Source organism: Ranitomeya imitator, chromosome 5, assembly GCF_032444005.1.
Source record: "Ranitomeya imitator isolate aRanImi1 chromosome 5, aRanImi1.pri, whole genome shotgun sequence".
Taxonomy (NCBI): domain Eukaryota; kingdom Metazoa; phylum Chordata; class Amphibia; order Anura; family Dendrobatidae; genus Ranitomeya; species Ranitomeya imitator.
Window position 1 is genome coordinate 3,061,710 of NC_091286.1, and position 24,073 is coordinate 3,085,782.

The following is a 24,073-nucleotide window of genomic DNA, read 5'->3' on the forward strand; positions in this document are numbered from 1 at the left end:
TGCTGCGGTACAGTCTGGACCAGTCCTGGCTGCCACACGACATCAGGTGCCTGTACTGGGGGGCTCTTAGGACGTGCGGACCCTCGTATTTTCAGACTCCGTAACCTTTGTTCTCTGCTTTGCAGGTGGGAGCTGTCAGCCATGACCACAAACAGCAACATCAGCCGCCCGCTGCTCTCATCTCACGGATAAGACTGCGCCGCACGGAGCGTCTCTAGTGTCGTCTCTGGCGTGTGCGCCGCACGGAGCGTCTCTAGTGTCGTCTCTGGCGTGTGCGCCGCACGGAGTGTCTCTAGTGTCGTCTCTGGCGTGTGCGCCGCACGGAGCGTCTCTAGTGTCGTCTCTGGCGTGTGCGCCGCACGGAGCGTCTCTAGTTTCGTCTCTGGCGTGTGCGCCGCACGGAGCGTCTCTAGTGTCGTCTCTGGCGTGTGCGCCGCACGGAGCGTCTCTAGTGTCGTCTCTGGCGTGTGCGCCGCACGGAGCGTCTCTAGTGTCGTCTCTGGCGTGTGCGCCGCACGGAGCGTCTCTAGTGTCGTCTCTGGCGTGTGCGCCGCACGGAGCGTCTCTAGTGTCGTCTCTGGCGTGTGCGCCGCACGGAGCGTCTCTAGTGTCGTCTCTGGCGTGTGCGCCGCACGGAGCGTTTCTAGTGTCGTCTCTGGCGTGTGCACCGCACGGAGCGTCTCTAGTGTCGTCTCTGGCGTGTGCGCCGCACGGAGCGTCTCTAGTGTCGTCTCTGGCGTGTGCGCCGCACGGAGCGTTTCTAGTGTCGTCTCTGGCGTGTGCGCCGCACGGAGCGTCTCTAGTGTCGTCTCTGGCGTGTGCGCCGCACGGAGCGTTTCTAGTGTCGTCTCTGGCGTGTGCACCGCACGGAGCGTCTCTAGTGTCGTCTCTGGCGTGTGCGCCGCACGGAGCGTCTCTAGTGTCGTCTCTGGCGTGTGCGCCGCACGGAGCGTTTCTAGTGTCGTCTCTGGCGTGTGCGCCGCACGGAGCGTCTCTAGTGTCGTCTCTGGCGTGTGCGACGCATGCGAATCTTATTTCATAAAAAATAAAAAATTATCAACACTCTGCTCCATTCTGCCATATGTGAAAATAGCTGCAGTCCACAATGCAAAACTCACTGGTGAAATCACTACTCAAAAACAGCAGAATAGTTAGTGCAGCTCTGGGGTATAATGCAGGATGTAACTCAGGATCAGTAATGGAATGTATGTACACAGTGACTGCACCAGCAGAATAGTGAGTGCAGCTCTGGGGTATAATACAGGATGTAACTCAGGATCAGTAATGTATGTACACAGTGACTGCACCAGCAGAATAGTGAGTGCAGCTCTGGAGTATAATACAGGATGTAACTCAGGATCAGTAATGTATGTACACAGTGACTGCACCAGCAGAATAGTGAGTGCAGCTCTGGAGTATAATACAGAAGGTAACTCAGGATCAGTAATGTAATGTATGTACACAGTAACATAGTAACATAGTAACATAGTTAGTAAGGCCGAAAAAAGACATTTGTCCATCCAGTTCAGCCTATATTCCATCATAATAAATACCCAGATCTACGTCCTTCTACAGAACCTAATAATTGTATGATACAATATTGTTCTGCTCCAGGAAGACATCCAGGCCTCTCTTGAACCCCTCGACTGAGTTCGCCATCACCACCTCCTCAGGCAAGCAATTCCAGATTCTCACTGCCCTAACAGTAAAGAATCCTCTTCTATGTTGGTGGAAAAACCTTCTCTCCTCCAGACGCAAAGAATCCCCCCTTGTGCCCGTCACCTTCCTTGGTATAAACAGATCCTCAGCGAGATATTTGTATTGTCCCCTTATATACTTATACATGGTTATTAGATCGCCCCTCAGTCGTCTTTTTTCTAGACTAAATAATCCTAATTTCGCTAATCTATCTGGGTATTGTAGTTCTCCCATCCCCTTTATTAATTTTGTTGCCCTCCTTTGTACTCTCTCTAGTTCCATTATATCCTTCCTGAGCACCGGTGCCCAAAACTGGACACAGTACTCCATGTGCGGTCTAACTAGGGATTTGTACAGAGGCAGTATAATGCTCTCATCATGTGTATCCAGACCTCTTTTAATGCACCCCATGATCCTGTTTGCCTTGGCAGCTGCTGCCTGGCACTGGCTGCTCCAGGTAAGTTTATCATTAACTAGGATCCCCAAGTCCTTCTCCCTGTCAGATTTACCCAGTGGTTTCCCGTTCAGTGTGTAATGGTGATATTGATTCCCTCTTCCCATGTGTATAACCTTACATTTATCATTGTTAAACCTCATCTGCCACCTTTCAGCCCAAGTTTCCAACTTATCCAGATCCATCTGTAGCAGAATACTATCTTCTCTTGTATTAACTGCTTTACATAGTTTTGTATCATCTGCAAATATCGATATTTTACTGTGTAAACCTTCTACCAGATCATTAATGAATATGTTGAAGAGAACAGGTCCCAATACTGACCCCTGCGGTACCCCACTGGTCACAGCGACCCAGTTAGAGACTATACCATTTATAACCACCCTCTGCTTTCTATCACTAAGCCAGTTACTAACCCATTTACACACATTTTCCCCCAGACCAAGCATTCTCATTTTGTGTACCAACCTCTTGTGCGGCACGGTATCAAACGCTTTGGAAAAATCGAGATATACCACGTCCAATGACTCACCGTGGTCCAGCCTATAGCTTACCTCTTCATAAAAACTGATTAGATTGGTTTGACAGGAGCGATTTCTCATAAACCCATGCTGATATGGAGTTACACAGTTATTCTCATTGAGATAATCCAGAATAACATCCCTCAGAAACCCTTCAAATATTTTACCAACAATAGAGGTTAGACTTACTGGCCTATAATTTCCAGGTTCACTTTTAGAGCCCTTTTTGAATATTGGCACCACATTTGCTATGCGCCAGTCCTGCGGAACAGACCCTGTCGCTATAGAGTCACTAAAAATAAGAAATAATGGTTTATCTATTACATTACTTAGTTCTCTTAGTACTCGTGGGTGTATGCCATCCGGACCCGGAGATTTATCTATTTTAATCTTATTTAGCCGGTTTCGCACCTCTTCTTGGGTTAGATTGGTGACCCTTAATATAGGGTTTTCATTGTTTCTTGGGATTTCACCTAGCATTTCATTTTCCACCGTGAATACCGTGGAGAAGAAGGTGTTTAATATGTTAGCTTTTTCCTCGTCATCTACAACCATTCTTTCCTCACTATTTTTTAAGGGGCCTACATTTTCAGTTTTTATTCTTTTACTATTGATATAGTTGAAGAACAGTTTGGGATTAGTTTTACTCTCCTTAGCAATGTGCTTCTCTGTTTCCTTTTTGGCAGCTTTAATTAGTTTTTTAGATAAAGTATTTTTCTCCCTATAGTTTTTTAGAGCTTCAATGGTGCCATCCTGCTTTAGTAGTGCAAATGCTTTCTTTTTACTGTTAATTGCCTGTCTTACTTCTTTGTTTAGCCACATTGGGTTTTTCCTATTTCTAGTCCTTTTATTCCCACAAGGTATAAACCGCTTACACTGCCTATTTAGGATGTTCTTAAACATTTCCCATTTATTATCTGTATTCTCATTTCTGAGGATATTGTCCCAGTCTACCAGATTAAGGGCATCTCTAAGCTGTTCAAACTTTGCCTTCCTAAAGTTCAATGTTTTTGTGACTCCCTGACAAGTCCCCCTAGTGAAAGACAGGTGAAACTGCACAATATTGTGGTCGCTATTTCCTAAATGCTGGTGCTGGTGCAGTGACTGCACCAGCAGAATAGTAAGTGCAGCTCTGGAGTATAATACAGGATGTAACTCAGGATCAGTAATGTAATGTATGTACACAGTGACGGCACCAGCAGAATAGTGAGTGCAGCTCTGGGGTATAATGCAGGATGTAACTCAGGATCAGTAATGTATGTACACAGTGACTGCATCAGCAGAATAGTGAGTGCAGCTCTGGAGTATAATACAGGAGGTAACTCAGGATCAGTAATGTAATGTATGTACACAGTGACTGCACCAGCAGAATAGTGAGTGCAGCTCTGGGGTATAATACAGGATGTAACTCAGGATCAGTAATGTATGTACACAGTGACTGCACCAGCAGAATAGAGAGTGCAGCTCTGGAGAATAATACAGGAGGTAACTCAGGATCAGTAATGTAATGTATGTACACAGTGATTGCACCAGCAGAATAGTGAGTGCAGCTCTGGAGAATAATACAGGAGGTAACTCAGGATCAGTAATGTAATGTATGTACACAGTGACTGCACCAGCAGAATAGTGAGTGCAGCTCTGGAGTATAATACAGGATGTAACTCAGGATCAGTAATGTAATGTATGTACACAGTGACTGCACCAGCAGAATAGTGAGTGCAGCTCTGGAGTATAATACAGGAGGTAACTCAGGATCAGTAATGTATGTACACAGTGACTGCATCAGCAGAATAGTGAGTGCAGCTCTGGAGTATAATACAGGATGTAACTCAGGATCAGTAATGTAATGTATGTACACAGTGACTGCACCAGCAGAATAGTGAGTGCAGCTCTGGGGTATAATACAGGAGGTAACTCAGGATCAGTAATGTAATGTATGTACACAGTGACTGCACCAGCAGAATAGTGAGTGCAGCTCTGGGGTATAATACAGGATGTAACTCAGGATCAGTAATGTAATGTATGTACACAGTGACTGCACCAGCAGAATAGTGAGTGCAGCTCTGGAGTATAATACAGGAGGTAACTCAGGATCAGTAATGTATGTACACAGTGACTGCATCAGCAGAATAGTGAGTGCAGCTCTGGAGTATAATACAGGATGTAACTCAGGATCAGTAATGTATGTACACAGTGACTGCATCAGCAGAATAGTGAGTGCAGCTCTGGAGTATAATACAGGAGGTAACTCAGGATCAGTAATGTAATGTATGTACACAGTGACTGCACCAGCAGAATAGTGAGTGCAGCTCTGAGGTATAATACAGGAGGTAACTCAGGATCAGTAATGTATGTACACAGTGACTGCACCAGCAGAATAGTGAGTGCAGCTCTGGAGAATAATACAGAAGGTAACTCAGGATCAGTAATGTATGTACACAGTGACTGCATCAGCAGAATAGTGAGTGCAGCTCTGGAGTATAATACAGGAGGTAACTCAGGATCAGTAATGTAATGTATGTACACAGTGACTGCACCAGCAGAATAGTGAGTGCAGCTCTGGAGAATAATACAGAAGGTAACTCAGGATCAGTAATGTAATGTATGTACACAGTGACTGCATCAGCAGAATAGTGAGTGCAGCTCTGGAGTATAATACAGGAGGTAACTCAGGATCAGTAATGTAATGTATGTACACAGTGACTGCACCAGCAGAATAGTGAGTGCAGCTCTGGGGTATAATACAGGATGTAACTCAGGATCAGTAATGTATGTACACAGTGACTGCACCAGCAGAATAGTGAGTGCAGCTCTGGAGAATAATACAGAAGGTAACTCAGGATCAGTAATGTAATGTATGTACACAGTGACTGCACCAGCAGAATAGTAAGTGCAGTTCTGGAGTATAATACAGGATGTAACTCAGGATCAGTAATGTAATGTATGTACACAGTGACAGCACCAGCAGAATAGTGAGTGCAGCTCTGGAGTATAATACAGAAGGTAACTCAGGATCAGTAATGTAATGTATGTACACAGTGACTGCACCAGCAGAATAGTGAGTGCAGCTCTGGAGTATAATACAGAAGGTAACTCAGGATCAGTAATGTAATGTATGTACACAGTGACTGCACCAGCAGAATAGTGAGTGCAGCTCTGGGGTATAATACAGGATGTAACTCAGGATCAGTAATGTAATGTATGTACACAGTGACTGCACCAGCAGAATAGTGAGTGCAACTCCGGAGTATAATACAGGATGTAACTCAGGATCAGTAATGTAATCTATGTACACAGTGACTGCACCAGCAGAATAGTGAGTGCAGCTCTGGAGTATAATACAGGATGTAACTCAGGATCAGTAATGTATGTACACAGCGACTGCACCAGCAGAATAGTGAGTTCAGCTCTGGAGTATAATACAGGATGTAACTCAGGATCAGTAATGTATGTACACAGTGACAGCACCAGCAGAATAGTGAGTGCAGCTCTGGAGTATAATAAAGATTTACAAAAAATATTTTTTGTAATCATTGCAGATGACTGTCATTTACCTACTTCTCAGCACATGACTTTGGGTTGCCCCTGCAAGGGTTAATCCATCTTCTCTCACTTAGTCCAGCATTCAACCTTCCACCTGTTGGAAGTAGCGATCCTACAAGTCACGATCAACCCTTTAACGAGTCGTGCAATATCACTTAGGATAAAAGCCAAATCAGTATCTCAATTCGCAGACTCGGTGTTTCGGGCTGTTGGCCCTCGTCAGTGCGAAGCATGAGAACTGATTTGGCTAGGTAAGAGGCTCTGGACTGGGGTCTAAGGGGTAAAGTTTCTCCTTATGGAGAGTGACATACCAGCTGGCTTGTCGTTATTTTTTTGAGCAGTGTATTTCACTACAATGACTTTGCACTTTTCTAAATCAGCTTTTTGTCCTGATTTCACAAATGTCTATAGTTTTTCTGTAGCACGTATAGTTTCCACGGAGCAGCATCATTATTATAAGGTATGGGAAGTTTTTGTTGAACCAAAATAATTTCACATGCAAAATAGAAACCAAAATATGAGCAGAAATGAAAAGTGCTTGACATTAGACTGTCGTTGATACGATTTTTCAGGGTTGTCCCTATAAAGCATCCGACAGTAATCTGCCATCATTGAGTCATTCCAAAAATCCTGGTAGCGGTGTTCCATTACTTTAATGTCCTGGTGAAACCGCTCGCCTTGTTCATCGCTTACATCCCTATCATGAACCGGGGTTGTTTGGCTGCCCCCGGTTCTTTTCTGAAGGGGATTTGTCACGAATCCACACCGCTGCCACCAATATGTCAGGATTCACACCGTGACCGTCACCCCTATGTCACAGATCGGGGTGACTTTAGGCCAACAGACGACTATCACATGTGCAAGGGGCTTATCTTAGTTATCCCTCCATTGCTACACTGTGATGAAAAAACACACACAAGGCTATTGACCTCTTGGTTTACAGCAGGGGCTTATTCTAGGTATCCCACTGCTCTTCAATATACCACGAACTGCAGGGATTTATGTATATCCCGCTTTACAGTTCCACTTAACACTTGCAGCTCTCTGGCGCCCCTCTTACCCTCAGGTCAGACTAGGTACTGCACCTGGGGTAATTAGTCGCCAGGAAGGCTGCCTGCTATGTACTGGCTATTGGGCACACTGCAGCGACGCGATTAACTACTCCCGCTCAGGCAGGAACAATAATAGGGGAACAATTTGAAAAAAAAATTCTGTTGAGTTACGTTTTTGAGCTGATTTATACTAAAATTGGCTTGCTGATTCCAAAAACGTAGCCAGTTTTTTTCTAGCACGTCAAGTTTTTCCTACACAACTTACCTGCCAGAGAAGCACAATTGCACTGATATCTGTAATAAGACTTGTTATCTGATTACAATTCGACTCATATAGAGCTACGTGGCAACTTGTAAGAGTAGTCACAACTTTGTCATGCCTATTTCTAAAATATTTCATTTTTGTTCATATTTGTACTATTTAATAAAAAAAAAACACTTTTTAGGTACAGTAGTTTACATAGTTTTGAGAAGACAAAAATCCTATAGTTCAAAAACTTGACGTGATAGAGAAAAACAGAGATCATTTCTGGATTCAGCATCCAAAAATTTATTAAGAACAGTTGTCTGACCTAACTCTTAAAAAATTGTGTTCCCCATTATCAACGCCGCAGTCGCTACAACGACACCCAAAGGCCCCGCACACGATATGCTGCCACCAGCTTCGATTAAACGGGTCTGAAGCTAACCCAAAACAGTAGCGTAATTCCCTTCAGAAGATTTAGGGTACGTTTTAGAGCAGAAGAACGAATCTAGTATATTAAATATTATACTCCATAAAATATTTAAGGCAGTGTTTATAGAAAATATTACAAGGATGTTACAATATGAGACAATTGAAATATGTACAAGGTAATTATAAAATAAAGGGATTAAATGAGAAAATCAACACTTACATGTTCTCAGTTCATGTCAGGCCAAACCATGCTGCAGGCAGACCCCAGATGTCCCAATGCATAGTACAGCCCAGTCCTCAGGCAAAAAAAACTCAGGCTCCAGGCTGGGTTAAGTGTGGGGCTTATATACTCCAGCCTCGTTACCTCACAAAAGGGGTTGGTTTCCTCGGGCCCTCCCATCTCCTTCAAACATACCAAATTTAACACGCTCCAGAACATGCCAGAATCCCAGCACACCCCTCATTCAGCTTATTTTAAAATTGGCTTTCTAAGGAAACCAAATTTGGGCTGGTTGGGACATGCAGTTCCAGAGAAATCCCTACTTTTTTACCAGGTGGAATTAGAGGCTAGTGCTTACAGTGGCGGATAAATCCGTCGATGGAGATTCACAATTTATCCTTATTATTTTTCTAGCCCCAATCGGTGGCCCAATATCTTAAGGTACCTTCACACATAACGATATTGTTAACGATATCGTTGCTTTTTGTGACGTAGCAACGATATCGTTAATAAAATCGTTATGTGTGACAGCGACCAACGATCAGGCCCCTGCTGGGAGATCGTTGGTCGCTGAAGAAAGTCCAGAACTTTATTTCGTCGCTGGACTCCCTGCTGACATCGCTGGATCGGCGTGTGTGACACCGATCCAGCGATGTCTTCACTGGTAACCAGGGTAAACATCGGGTAACTAAGCGCAGGGCCGCGCTTAGTAACCCGATGTTTACCCTGGTTACCATCCTAAAAGTAAAAAAAACAAACACTACATACTTACCTACAGCCGTCTGTCCTCCAGCGCTGTGCTCTGCACTCCTCCTGTACTGGCTGTGAGCGTCGGTCAGCCGGAAAGCAGAGCGGTGACGTCACCGCTCTGCTTTCCGGCCGCTGTGCTCACAGCCAGTACAGGAGAAGTGCAGAGCACAGCGCTGGAGGACAGACAGCGTTAGGTAAGTATGTACTGTTTGTTTTTTTTACTTTTAGGATGGTAACCAGGGTAAACATCGGGTTACTAAGCGCGGCCCTGCGCTTAGTTACCCGATGTTTACCCTGGTTACCAGCATCGTTGGTCGCTGGAGAGCGGTCTGTGTGACAGCTCTCCAGCGACCAAACAGCGACGCTGCAGCGATCCGGATCGTTGTCGGTATCGCCGCAGCGTCGCTTAATGTGAAGGGGCCTTTACTATAACAGAACAAAGAGCCGCATGTCTTATCAGACCAGTTGGAGGGTGCTTTGGGCCTCTACCAGCGCAATAAACCTTCCTGGGTTGGGGGCAGGGCAGGCATTGAGAAGAAAAGCTAAACACAGACACACATAGAAACAAAGAGAGACAGAGAGAGAAGGTGTGGGGGGGGGGTTTAGCCCGCAGCATGGGTCTAACAGGCAAGCTACAAAATCATCACATTTCATACAATATCGTGACAGGATTTATTTATATCCCACTTCCCAGCTCCTGTTTGAAACTCCCAGCTCTCTGGCGCCCTGTTATGATCTGGTGGTTTAGGAACAACATGAGACAAGCTCTGAAGGAGGTGGTATCTGTACTGACCGCAGACCCTGAACCTAGCAGCGCAACTAGAAATAGCCGTGGGGGGTACCTAACGCTCCCTAGACCCCTCGGCACAGCCTAGGATCTAACTTCCGCTAAAGATGGAAACAGGAAACCTATCTTGCCTCAGATAAAATCCCCAAAGGAAAGATAGCCCCCCACAAATATTGACGGTGAGAGGAGGGGAAAATAACATACGCAGAGATGAAATCAGATTTTAGCATAGGAGGCCAGTCTAGCTTTATAGATAGGACAGGAAAGGATACTGTGCGGTCAGTATAAAAACTACAAAACAATCCACACAGAGTTTACAAAATCTCCACACCTGACTAAAGGTGTGGAGGGTAAATCTGCTTCCCAGAGCTTCCAGCTAACAGAAAAAAATCCATAATGACAAGCTGGACAAATATAGAATGCACAGAACAATAAGTCCACAACATGTGGACTGAAATGAGCAAAGCCAGAACTTATCTTTGCAGAACTGGTCAGGAAACCAGGAGAAACCAAGCAGATATGTGAATCCAGCCAGAGAACATTGACAAGTGGCATAGGCTGAAGACTAGAGCCAGGTTAAATAGCAGAGCCAGGAGAGACGATTAGTGAAAGCAGCTGCTAAAGCTAAACCCAAGGAGCGGCAGTTCCACTCAAAACCACCAGAGGGAGCCCAAGGGCAGAATTCACAAAAGTGCCATTTACAACCACCGGAGGGAGCCCAAGAACGGAATTCACAACAGCGCCCCCCTTACCCTCAGGTCAGTCAGGGAACTGCATCTAGGATAATTAGTCACCAGAAAGGCTGCTTGCTATGTACTGGCTATTGGGCACACACTGCAGTGAGGGTGATATAATTATTCCCAGCCGCAGCCAAGCAATATACTTATAAACCCCGTTCTGTTGCTGCCAGCTATACCCAACAAGCTCAGTACAGTCCGCTGCCGCCAGCTCATATTCCTAAATCATTAACAGGTCAGGAGCCAACCCAATTAGTAGCGCAATTTACTTCAGAGGACGTGAAAGTATGTTATAGAGCAAGGAGAAATTAAGCTAGTTATTATATAGATTTTACTCCAAAAGGAAGGCAGTGTTTAGAAAAGTATCAAAAAGATATTATAAAATGAGACAAATATGTATATACAGACGATTACAAAATAAAAAAAGATTAAAGGAAGAAAATAGACTTAAAGTTTTTTCATATCATGGATGACAATGCGGCTGGGGGAGGATATGTCCCAGTGCATCACAGATGTGTCAGCTGGCTTCCTGGGAAAAGACTGACTCATAACTCAGCAGGTTTAAGATATACCCTCTGGTCTTGACACCACTGAGTGGGCTGAGTTATGAAATGCACTTCTCTCTTCTCGGAGGGTCTGAAGCGTACTGAAAACTCCTAACCGTCGTAGCTCGGGGATGGCACCCCATATAGTGACCACAGAACTACCATTCTTCCGGGCATGAGCTGGGTGTTAATTTGAGCCCAAACATGAAGTATCTGTATGACCCGGTTAAGCAGAAATCAGTTTCTCCATTTCTGCTAGGCGCTGCGCTTAGAATACGCACTGGTGTGTAGCCCTATTGTCGCACATCCCAAATATATAACTTTCATATCTGTCACCACCTGAGGTCGAGGTATTCATCATGAATTATTCTCACACAACTCGGGATGCATGGCTGCAAACAAAAGCATTCCTGAGGGAGGGAGGAAGGAGTATAGGATTACACAGAGCTGACAGGCAGTGTGAGGAAGGGGTCAAAAAGCCCACTGCATGTGTCTGGGCCGCATGTAACTTAAACACGCAGGGAGATGCAGCAGAACTCAGTGTGCAATCGAACAATAAGATATTACATCATATTTCCTGACACCTTCCCATTTTTGACTGCGCCACAGAGGCAAGACCTCTCGGTACTCCTCCAAGCGCACCTCAGCAGGTTCACATCGGCGGGACAACCCGTTGGCATTGCCATGCTCACTGCCCGTTTTGTGTTTGATGGTAAAGTCGTACTGCTGGAGGGCAAGGCTCCAGAGTAGCAACCTTCCGTTGGTTCCAGACACGGATTGTAGCCAGCGCGGAGGGTTGTGGTCGGTCACCACAGTGAACCTGCAACAGTACAGGTAGGGCTGCAAATGTTGCAGGACCCAGACCATAGCCAGGTACTCCTTCTCGATGGTGGATAAGACCACTTCCCTTGGCAGAAGCTTCCGGCTCAGGTACAACACGAGGTGCTCTTGGTTCCCCGAGTTGACCTGGCTAAGCATAGCACCAAGGCCAATCTCACTGGCGTCGGTCTGCATCAGGAACGGTTGACTGCTGTTGACTGCTTTTAACACGGGAGAGTTGCACAGTGTTGTTTTCAAAGCCCGGAAAGCCACCTCACAGCCATCCATCCAGTCGACTGTTTGTGGTAGCTTCTTCATGTGAGGTCCATCAAGGGTTTTGCCAGGCTACTATAGTTCTGAACGAAGTGCCTATAGTACCCTGCAGTGCCCAGGAAGGACATCACCTGTTTCTGGGGGTGGGGTCCTGGGGGTGGGCCAGGCCACGATCGCATCCACTTTCCCAGGCTTTGGCCTCATGGAGCCCCTGCCTACCCGGTGCCCCAGGTAGTGGACCTTTCTCATGCCCATCTGGCACTTTCCTGGCTTGATGGTCAGAACTGCTTGGTGAATTTGCCTGACCACCTCCTGGAGGTGTTCCCTGTTGTGAATTCTGTGGCAGAGCTCCCTGTTGTGAATTCTGTGGCTGAATTCACTCCTGTGGTCACAAGTGGTACTGCAGCTTCTGAGCTTCCTCCCTCAGGTGTTCTGGTGAGCTTGTTAACTGCTTCATTACTTAACTCCGCCTGATGCTGCTATCCTTGCTCCTTGTCAATGTTTCAGTGTTGGATCTGAGCTTCTCCTGATTGTTCCTGTGACCTGCTGCTCTGTATAGCTAAGTGCTTTTTGCTTTTTTGTTGCTTTTTTTCTGTCCAGCTTGTCTTTTGTTTTGCTGGAAGCTCTGAGACGCAAAGGGTGTACCGCCGTGCCGTTAGTTCGGCACGGTGGGTTTTTTTTTGCCCCCTTTGCGTGGTTTTGCTTTAGGGTTTTTTGTAGACTGCAAGGTTCGCTTTACTGTCCTCGCTCTGTCCTAGAATATCGGGCCCCACTTTGCTGAATCTATTTCATCCCTACGTTTTGTCTTTTCATCTTACTCACAGTCATTATATGTGGGGGGCTGCCTTTTCCTTTGGGGAATTTCTCTGGGGCAAGTCAGGCCTATTTTTCTATCTTCAGGCTAGCTAGTTTCTTAGGCTGTGCCGAGTTGCCTAGGTAGTTGTTAGGCGCAATCCACAGCCGCTTTTAGTTGTGTTTAGGATAGGATCAGGTGTGCAGTCTACAGAGTTTCCACGTCTCAGAGCTCGTTCTTGTATTTTTGGGTATTTGTCAGATCACTGTGTGCGCTCTGATCGCTAAGCACACTGTGTTTCTGGATTGCCTTCATAACACCTGTCATTAGCAAACATAACAGTACAAGGAGCCCAAACTAATGATTCTCAATAGAGGGAAAGAAAAAGTTCTGACATCATTTTTTTTTTTTTTTTTCTGCTCTGTGTTCACTTTTTTTTTTTTTTCCCCTAGACATTTGGGTGATTCTGGACACAGGTGTGGACATGGATATTCAGGGTCTGTGCTCTTCAATGGATAATCTCGTTATAAATGTACAAAAAATTCAAGATACTATTGATCAGAAATCTATGTTAGAACCAAGAATTCCTATTCCTGATTTGTTTTTTGGAGATAGAACTAAGTTTCTAAGTTTCAAAAATAATTGTAAGCTATTTCTGGCCTTGAAACCTCATTCTTCTGGTAATCCTATTCAACAGGTTTTGATTATTATTTCTTTTTTGCGCGGCGACCCTCAAGACTGGGCATTTTCTCTTGCGCCAGGAGACCCTGCATTGAGTAGTGTCGATGCGTTTTTCCTGGCGCTCGGATTGCTGTACGATGAGCCTAATTCAGTGGATCAGGCTGAGAAAAATTTGCTGGCTTTGTGCCAGGGTCAGGATGATATAGAAGTATATTGTCAGAAATTTAGGAAATGGTCAGTACTCACTCAGTGGAATGAATCTGCGCTGGCAGCTTTGTTCAGAAAGGGTCTCTCTGAGGCTCTTAAGGATGTCATGGTGGGATTTCCTATGCCTGCTGGTTTGAATGAGTCTTTGTCTTTGGCCATTCAGATCGGTCGACGCTTGCGCGAGCGTAAATCTGTGCACCATTTGGCGGTACTGCCTGAGGTTAAACCTGAGCCTATGCAGTGCGATAGGACTATGACTAGAGTTGAACGGCAGGAATACAGACGTCTGAATGGTCTGTGTTTCTACTGTGGTGATTCCACTCATGCTATTTCTGATTGTCCTAAGCGCACTAAGCGGTCCGCTAGGTCTGCCGTCATTGGTACTGTACAGTCCAAATTCCTTCTGTCTATTACCTTGATATGCTCTTTGTCGTCGTTTTCTGTCATGGCGTTTGTGGATTCGGGCACTGCCCTGAATCTGATGGATTTGGATTATGCTAAACGTTGTGGGTTTTTCTTGGAGCCTTTGCGGTGTCCTATTCCATTGAGAGGAATTGATGCTACACCTTTGGCCAAGAATAAACCTCAATACTGGGCCCAGCTGACCATGTGCATGGCTCCTGCACATCAGGAAGTTATTCGCTTTCTGGTGTTGCATAATCTGCATGATGTGGTCGTGTTGGGGTTGCCATGGCTACAAACCCATAATCCAGTATTGGATTGGAATTCCATGTCGGTATCCAGCTGGGGTTGTCAGGGGGTACATGGTGATGTTCCATTTTTGTCGATTTCGTCATCCACCCTTTCTGAGGTCCCAGAGTTCTTGTCTGATTATCAGGATGTATTTGAAGAGCCCAAGTCCGATGCTCTACCTCCGCATAGGGATTGTGATTGTGCTATCAATTTGATTCCTGGTAGTAAATTCCCTAAAGGTCGATTATTTAATTTATCCGTGCCCGAACACGCCGCTATGCGCAGTTATGTGAAGGAATCCCTGGAGAAGGGACATATTCGCCCATCGTCATCACCACTGGGAGCAGGGTTCTTCTTTGTAGCCAAGAAGGATGGTTCGCTGAGACCGTGTATTGATTACCGCCTTCTTAATAAGATCACTGTTAAATTTCAGTATCCCTTGCCATTGTTATCTGACTTGTTTGCTCGGATTAAGGGGGCTAGTTGGTTCACTAAGATAGATCTTCGTGGTGCGTATAATCTGGTGAGAATCAGGCAAGGAGATGAATGGAAAACTGCATTCAATACGCCCGAGGGTCATTTTGAGTATCTAGTGATGCCGTTCGGACTTGCCAATGCTCCATCTGTGTTTCAGTCTTTTATGCATGACATCTTCCGTGAGTATCTGGATAAATTCCTGATTGTTTACTTGGATGACATTTTGATCTTCTCAGATGATTGGGAGTCTCATGTGAAGCAGGTCAGAATGGTTTTTCAGGTCCTGCGTGCTAACTCTTTGTTTGTGAAGGGATCAAAGTGTCTCTTCGGTGTGCAGAAAGTTTCATTTTTGGGGTTCATCTTTACCCCTTCTACTATCGAGATGGATCCAGTTAAGGTCCAAGCCATCCAGGATTGGATTCAGCCGACATCTCTGAAAAGTCTGCAAAAGTTCCTGGGCTTTGCTAATTTTTATCGTCGCTTCATCTGTAATTTTTCTAGCATTGCCAAACCATTGACCGATTTGACCAAGAAGGGTGCTGATTTGGTTAATTGGTCTTCTGCTGCTGTGGAAGCTTTTCAGGAGTTGAAGCGTCGTTTTTGTTCTGCCCCTGTGTTGTGTCAGCCAGATGTTTCTCTTCCGTTCCAGGTCGAGGTTGATGCTTCTGAGATTGGAGCAGGGGCGGTTTTGTCACAGAGAGGTTCTGATTGCTCAGTGATGAAACCATGTGCTTTCTTTTCCAGGAAGTTTTCGCCCGCTGAGCGTAATTATGATGTGGGCAATCGAGAGTTGCTGGCCATGAAGTGGGCATTCGAGGAGTGGCGTCATTGGCTTGAAGGAGCTAAGCATCGCGTGGTGGTATTGACTGATCATAAGAACTTGACTTATCTCGAGTCTGCCAAGCGCTTGAATCCTAGACAGGCCCGTTGGTCGTTGTTTTTTGCCCGCTTCGACTTTGTGATTTCGTACCTTCCGGGCTCTAAAAATGTGAAGGCGGATGCTCTGTCTAGGAGTTTTGTGCCCGACTCTCCGGGTTTATCTGAGCCAGCGGGTATCCTCAAGGAAGGAGTCATTGTGTCTGCCATCTCCCCTGATTTGCGGCGGGTGCTGCAAAAATTTCAGGCGAATAAACCTGATCGTTGTCCAGCAGAGAAACTGTTCGTCCCTGATAGGTGGACTAATAAACTTATCTCTGAACTTCATTGTTCGGTGTTGGCTGGTCATCCTGGAATCTTTGGTACCAGAGAGTTAGTGGCTAGATCCTTCTGGTGGCCATCTCTGTCACGGGATGTACGTACTTTTGTGCAGTCCTGTGGGATTTGTGCTAGGGCTAAGCCCTGCTGTTCTCGTGCCAGTGGGTTGCTTTTGCCCTTGCCGGTCCCAAAGAGGCCTTGGACACATATTTCGATGGATTTCATTTCTGACCTTCCCGTTTCTCAAAAGATGTCAGTCATTTGGGTGGTCTGTGATCGCTTTTCTAAAATGGTCCATCTGGTGCCCTTGGCTAAATTGCCTTCCTCCTCTGATTTGGTACCTTTGTTCTTTCAGCATGTGGTTCGGTTGCATGGCATTCCTGAGAATATTGTTTCTGACAGAGGTTCCCAGTTTGTTTCAAGGTTTTGGCGAGCCTTTTGTGGTAGGATGGGCATTGACCTATCCTTTTCCTCGGCTTTCCATCCTCAGACTAATGGCCAGACCGAACGAACCAATCAGACCTTGGAAACATATCTGAGATGTTTTGTTTCTGCAGACCAGGATGATTGGGTGTCCTTTTTGCCGTTGGCTGAGTTCGCCCTTAATAATCGGGCCAGCTCGGCTACCTTGGTTTCTCCATTTTTTTGCAATTCTGGGTTCCATCCTCGTTTCTCTTCAGGACAGGTTGAGTCTTCGGACTGTCCTGGTGTGGATTCTGTGGTGGATAGGTTGCAGCAGATCTGGACTCAGGTAGTGGACAATTTGATCTTGTCCCAGGAGAAAGCTCAACTTTTCGCTAATCGCAGACGCCGTGTGGGTCCCCGACTTCGTGTTGGGGATCTGGTTTGGTTATCTTCTCGTCATATTCCTATGAAGGTTTCCTCTCCTAAATTTGAACCTCGTTTTATTGGTCCGTATAGGATTTCTGAGGTTCTCAATCCTGTGTCTTTTCGTTTGACCCTCCCAGACTCCTTTTCCATACATAATGTATTCCATAGGTCGTTGTTGCGGAGATACGTGGCACCTATGGTTCCATCTGTTGAGCCTCCTGCCCCGGTTTTGGTGGAGGGGGAATTGGAGTATATTGTGGAGAAGATTTTGGATTCTCGTGTTTCTAGACGGAAACTCCAGTATCTGGTTAAATGGAAGGGTTATGCTCAGGAAGATAATTCCTGGGATTTTGCCTCTGATGTTCATGCTTCCGATCTTGTTCGTGCCTTTCATGCGGCTCATCCTGGTCGGCCTGGGGGCTCTGGTGAGGGTTCGGTGACCCCTCCTCAAGGGGGGGGGTACTGTTGTGAATTCTGTGGCTGAATTCACTCCTGTGGTCACAAGTGGTACTGCAGCTTCTGAGCTTCCTCCCTCAGGTGTTCTGGTGAGCTCGTTAACTGCTTCATTACTTAACTCCGCCTGATGCTGCTATCCTTGCTCCTTGTCAATGTTTCAGTGTTGGATCTGAGCTTCTCCTGATTGTTCCTGTGACCTGCTGCTCTGTATAGCTAAGTGCTTTTTGCTTTTTTGTTGCTTTTTTTCTGTCCAGCTTGTCTTTTGTTTTGCTGGAAGCTCTGAGACGCAAAGGGTGTACCGCCGTGCCGTTAGTTCGGCACGGTGGGTTTTTTTTGCCCCCTTTGCGTGGTTTTGCTTTAGGGTTTTTTGTAGACTGCAAAGTTCGCTTTACTGTCCTCGCTCTGTCCTAGAATATCGGGCCCCACTTTGCTGAATCTATTTCATCCCTACGTTTTGTCTTTTCATCTTACTCACAGTCATTATATGTGGGGGGCTGCCTTTTCCTTTGGGGAATTTCTCTGGGGCAAGTCAGGCCTATTTTTCTATCTTCAGGCTAGCTAGTTTCTTAGGCTGTGCCGAGTTGCCTAGGTAGTTGTTAGGCGCAATCCACAGCCGCTTTTAGTTGTGTTTAGGATATGATCAGGTGTGCAGTCTACAGAGTTTCCACGTCTCAGAGCTCGTTCTTGTATTTTTGGGTATTTGTCAGATCACTGTGTGCGCTCTGATCGCTAAGCACACTGTGTTTCTGGATTGCCTTCATAACACCTGTCATTAGCAAACATAACAGCTCCCTCCTGTGGTCACAAGTGGTACTTCGGCTGATTCTCTCTATGAGCTTCCGTTGGTGGAGGAGAGTGGTACTGCGGCTTCTGAGTTTCCTTCCTCAGGTGATGTGGGGAAGTCGTTAGGTGCTGCTCTATTTAACTCCACCTAGTGCTTTGATCCTGGCCTCCAGTCAATGTTCTAGTATAGGACTTGCTTCCTCCTGGATCGTTCCTGTGGCCTGCTGCTCTGCATAGCTAAGTTCCGCTTTTGTTATTTTGTTTGCTGTTTTTTTCTGTCCAGCTTGCTTATTTGTTTTTCTTGCTTGCTGGAAGCTCTGGGACGCAGAGGGTGTACCTCCGTGCCGTTAGTCGGTACGGAGGGTCTTTTTGCCCCCTTTGCGTGGTTGTTTGTAGGGTTTTGTGTTGACCGCAAAGTTACCTTTCCTATCCTCGCTCTGTTCAGAAAGTCGGGCCTCACTTTGCTAAATCTATTTCATCTCTACGTTTGTCTTTTCATCTTAACTCACAGTCATTATACAGTATGTGGGGGCTGCCTTTTCCTTTGGGGTATTTCTCTGAGGCAAGGTAGGCTTATTTTCTATCTTCAGGCTAGCTAGTTTCTCAGGTTGTGCCGAGTTGCATAGGGAGCGTTAGGCGCAATCCACGGCTGCCTCTAGTGTGGTTGGAGAGGATTAGGGATTGCGGTCAGCAGAGTTCCCACGTCTCAGAGCTCGTCATATGTTTTTGGGTTATTGTCAGGTCACTGTATGTGCTCTGACTTCTATGTCCATTGTGGTACTGAATTACCTTATCATAACAGTTCCCCCCAGGAGAGACAGAAGATGGCAACGTCATAATAATCTTTATTTATATAGCGCCAACATATTCTGCAGCGCTTTACCGTTTAACAGTTTCAAACACAACAGTCATAAGTAACAATGTTAACCATAAAATAATTAAAGCAAAATAAGACGACTATGCTCGTGAGAGCTTACAATCTACAATGAGATACAAAGTACAGGTGTGTATTTACAATGATGTATTTACAATGATGGTCCAGCCATCTTCAGGGGGTGGGGGATAGATGGAAGTAGTGAATGGGTTACACACACAAACATAAAATGACTTTGATTAGGGAACGTGATAGGCCGCTCTGCACAAATGTGTATTGAGGGAGTGCCTAAAACTATGCAAATTGTGGATGGTCCTAATATCTTGGGGTAGAGCATTCCAGAGTATTGGTGCAGCACGGGAGAAGTCTTGGAGTCGGGAGTGGGAGGTACGGATTAGTGCAAAGTCGTTGAAAGTCGTTTGCAGAGTGCAGCGGTCGGTTAGGCCGATAGAAATTAGGGAATATTGGAGGAGATGTAAGGGGGTGCCGCACTGCAGAGAGCTTTGTGGGTGAGAACAAGTGCTTTGAATTGGATTCCATATTGAATGGGCAGCCAGTGTAACGACTGGCGAAGAGCAGACACGTCTGAATACCGATTAGCCAGATGGACAACCCTGGCGGCTGCATTAAGGATAAACTAGAGAGGGGAAAGTCGAGTGAGGGGGAGGGAGGCCAATTAATAGAGCATTGCAGTAGTCCAGGCGGGAGTGGATCAGGGCAACAGTGAGGTTTTTTTTTGTTGTTTCCATGGTGAGAAAAGGGCGGATTCTAGAGATGTTCTTTAGGTGTAAGCAGCACGAGCGGGCAAGAGATTGTATATGGGAGGTGAAGGAGAGATCGGAGACAAACATAACACCAGACAGCGCGCCTGCTGCCGGGGTGTTATTATGGTGCCACCCACAGAGAGGGAAATGTCAGGTTTAGGGAAGTTAGTAGACGGTGGGAGCAGAAGAAGTTTAGTTTTGGAGAGGATAAGTTTCATATAGAGAGCGGACATGATGTTGAGACTGCGGACAGTCACTGGCATTCTGTAGTACAGCGGGGGTAAGGACAGGATGACGCTTATAGTTGTGTGTCATCAGCGTAAAGATGGTACTGAAAGCCAGATCTGCTAATGGTCTGTCCATTTGGGGCCGTGTAGAGAGTGAAGAGGAGGGGGCCAATGACTGAGCCCTGAGGCAGGGCCGGCGTCAGCACGCGGCATACCCGGGCAAGTGCCAGGGCCCTGGCGAGATGGGGAGGCCCATTGACGGTATGACACTGAGGCTCCTGGGGGCCCCCACAGCCGGACTACATCCCCTGTCCCCTGTAATACACAGTACAACTCACAGGACTCGGAGCATATCCCCAGCAGCAGGCGGCACAGAGCTCTAGGAGTTTCACAGCTGCTGGAGAGCCATGACGCATCGCCGTTGATTAGCAGTCTCACCATGGATACGCAAAGTGACTTCCGGTCTGTGTCGTCACTTCCGGATGAGAGTGAGGACGAGAGCTCAGAGCGGTCCGTCCTGCCCTGGGAATCCTCATCGTCCAGTGGCACGCGGGGTCCGACTGTCCAGTGACCAGAGCATGAGCAGCATGAGCAAAGACGTGCAGCAGTGCAGCACCTGTGGGTATCCGTGACGGTGAAAGTGAAGCAGTCTTCCTTCCTGGAGCAAAGGCAGACCTACAGTATGGCATCTAAGTGAGTAATGCCGGGACTTGTAGACTATTGTCTGTATATACTACACTACATGGCTGTACTATATACTAGGTGGGCTGTACTATATACTAGGTGGGCTGTGCTATATACTACATGGACTGTGCTATATACTACGTGGGCTGTGCTATATACTGCGTGGGCTGTGCTATATACTGCGTGGGCTGTGCTATATACTGCGTGGGCTGTGCTATATAGTACGTGGGCTGTGCTATATAGTACGTGGGCTGTGCTATATAGTACGTGGGCTGTGCTATATAGTACGTGGGCTGTGCTATATAGTACGTGGGCTGTGCTATATAGTACGTGGGCTGTGCTATATAGTACGTGGGCTGTGCTATATAGTACGTGGGCTGTGCTATATAGTACGTGGGCTGTGCTATATAGTACGTGGGCTGTGCTATATAGTACGTGGGCTGTGCTATATAGTACGTGGGCTGTGCTATATAGTACGTGGGCTGTGCTATATAGTACGTGGGCTGTGCTATATAGTACGTGGGCTGTGCTATATAGTACGTGGGCTGTGCTATATACTACGTGGGCTGTTATATACTACGTGGCAGGCTGTGCTACATACTACGTGGCCTGTGTTATATATTGCATGGGCAGTGTTATAAACTACATCTCTGTGCTATATACTATGTGGCTGTGCTATATACTACGTGGGCTGCTATATACTACGTGTGCTGTTATATACTACGTGGCAGGGTGTGCTATATACTACGTGGGCTGATACTACGTGGGCTATTAATCTGGCAATGTACTACACCTATATTTCTCTGCTGTATCTGTGCATCATGAATCGTGGTTTGTGTTAAAGGGGGGGCCACTGAGACTTTTTCGCCCGGGGCCCTCAAAAACCTGGAGCCGGCCCTGCCCTGAGGTACCCCGATAGCGAGAGGAAGAGGAGATGAAGTGGAGCCAGCAAACAAAACACTGAAGGAGCGATCAAAAAGGTAGGAAGAGAACCAGGAGAGAGCAGTGTCCTTAATGCCTAGTGACTGGAGCCTAGAGAGTAGGAGAGGGTGGTCAACAGTGTCGAAAGCTGCAGAAAGATCGAGAAGAATGAGCAGAGAGTGGTCACCGTTACATTTTGCTGTCAGAAGGTCATTAGTCACTTTGATGAGTGCAGTTTCTGTTGAATGTAGGGGGCGGAAACTGGACTGTGAAGGGTCTAGGAGGGAATGAGTGGAGAGGTAACGGGTAAGGCGGGAGTAGACTAGGCGCTCCAAGAGTTTAGAGATGAAGGGGAAATTGGAGACTGGTCTGTAGTTATTTGTGCAGGATGGGTCAAGGGCGGGTTTCTTTAGTAATGAAGTAATCAGAGTGTTTGAAGGAGGATGGGAAAATGCCTGAGGACAGGGAGAGATTAAAGATGTGAGTTGTGAGGACTGGAGAGAGAGACTGGAGGAGATGAGAGGGAATGGGGTTAGTAGTGCATGTAGTCGGATGAGAAGAAGAGAGGAGCCTGGAGACTTCTTCTGTGATGGGATCGAATGTGGAGAGTGAGCCAGGGGAAATGCAGGGAGGGATGGATGGCTGAGAGCGGATTTCCTGATGGATATTGTTTATTTTCTCTATAAAGTGGGAGGCCAGGTCATCAGCACAAATGTCTGTGATAGGGGCTTGTGCTTTTGGGCTGAGGAGGGAGTGAAAGGTGTCAAAATGTTTCTTGGGGTTGTTGGGGATAGTGAGGAGATCAGGGTGGTGAAGTAGGTCTGTTTGGTGAGGTGAAGGGCAGTTATAGTTTTTTAACATAAATTTGAAGTGGATGAAGTCTTCTTGTGTGCGAGTTTTCCTCCATGTCATCCAAGTACGCCACTGCGTACTTCTCCAGTCACTCTAGCAGGTGGTTGACTACCCGCTGGAAAGTGGCAGGGGCATTCTTCATGAGGGCATGACTGTGGACTTGTATAGTCTGAAGGGGTGATAAAGGCGGACTTCTCCTGCGCCTCGGGGCTCAGGGGAATCTGCCAGTATCCCCGACTCAGATCCATTATGGACAGATATTTGGCACCAGCAAACCGCTCAAGCAGCTCCTTAATGCTCGGCATTCGGTGCGCATCAGAGGCTGTGATGGCGTTGAGCCCCCTGTAGTCCATGCAGAACTGGGTAGTTTGATCCTTCTTTGGCACGAGGACTACAGGTGAGGCCCACCATTGACTCACCCCCAGTTGTAACATCTCATCGATCTCCTGGTGCATAACCTGCTGCACCTCGTCGGAGATGCGATAGGGTGTTCGCCGTAGTGGGGCATGATACCGGGGGCCACCTCGTGGACTGCTAACTCAGTCCTCCCAGGTCGGTTGGAGAACACAGCCCAGAAGGGTTCCAGCCTGGTTAGCAGTTGTGACTGCTGGGTTGAGGTTAACAAGGCGCTTACCTCCACGTCACCGATGGACCCACCGGCCTTGGCTTGGGCCAGCATGTCCAGGAGGGGGTCTTCCTCCTCGTCTTTGGGCACTCTGCAGACCGGTAGGACATAGGCTTCACGTTCGTGAGGAGCCTTCATCCTCCCCTTCCTCAAGAATTTATATGGGTTTAGCTTTTAACGATTTCAGAGAGTTATAGATCCCTTGATGGACATCCAGAATATATAATTCTTATATCTCTAGCCCAGATCGGTGCCAATAGACATAACTTTTAGAGAACAATAGAATCTCAGGCTTTCTGTACCAGTTTTAACCAGTACCAGGTGGGAGGGGGGAATAAGTAGGGTGGGGAGACCCTGTCCCCGTTGCCAACAGCATCAGACCAACCACCGACCCTCGCCAGTGTTTTTCCTACAAACGGACTGGTCATATCAGTGCCCACTGTCCAGTGAAGCAGAAAACCCCCCCCAGCCAAGGCCCGAGGGCCTAATGCAGCAGTGCTTTTGGTGGGTGGGGCGGTTGGGAGGGTGTGTGACAACGTACAGCACGTCACGGTGGGAGGCCATGTTGCTACAGGCCTCAAGGACTCCGGGGAGGAGGGGTATATATATATATATAATATACAGTAGGAGGAGGAGGAGTGTATATATATCATATACAGGAGGAGGTGTGTATATATATATATATATATAATATACAGGAGGAGGAGGGGTGTATATATATCATACAGGAGGAGGAGGGGTGTATATATATCATATACAGGAGGAGGGGTATATCTATATATATAATTGTCTAAGGGTTTTTCCGTCTGTCTGTCTGTCTGTCCTGGAAATCCCGCGTCTCTGATTGGTCGAGGCCTGGCGGCCTCGACCAATCAGAGACCGGCACAGCATCGACGTAGAAATCCCGCGTCTCTGATTGGTCGAGGCTGCCAGGCC

At 46.7% G+C, this 24,073-nt stretch overlaps 1 protein-coding gene across 1 annotated transcript in view; it reads left to right on the forward strand.

Moving 5' to 3' along the window:
* Window positions 1-24,073, forward strand: part of LOC138681014 (kelch domain-containing protein 3-like) — a 100,017-nt gene that overhangs the window by 51,141 nt on the left and 24,803 nt on the right. The window lies entirely within an intron of this gene.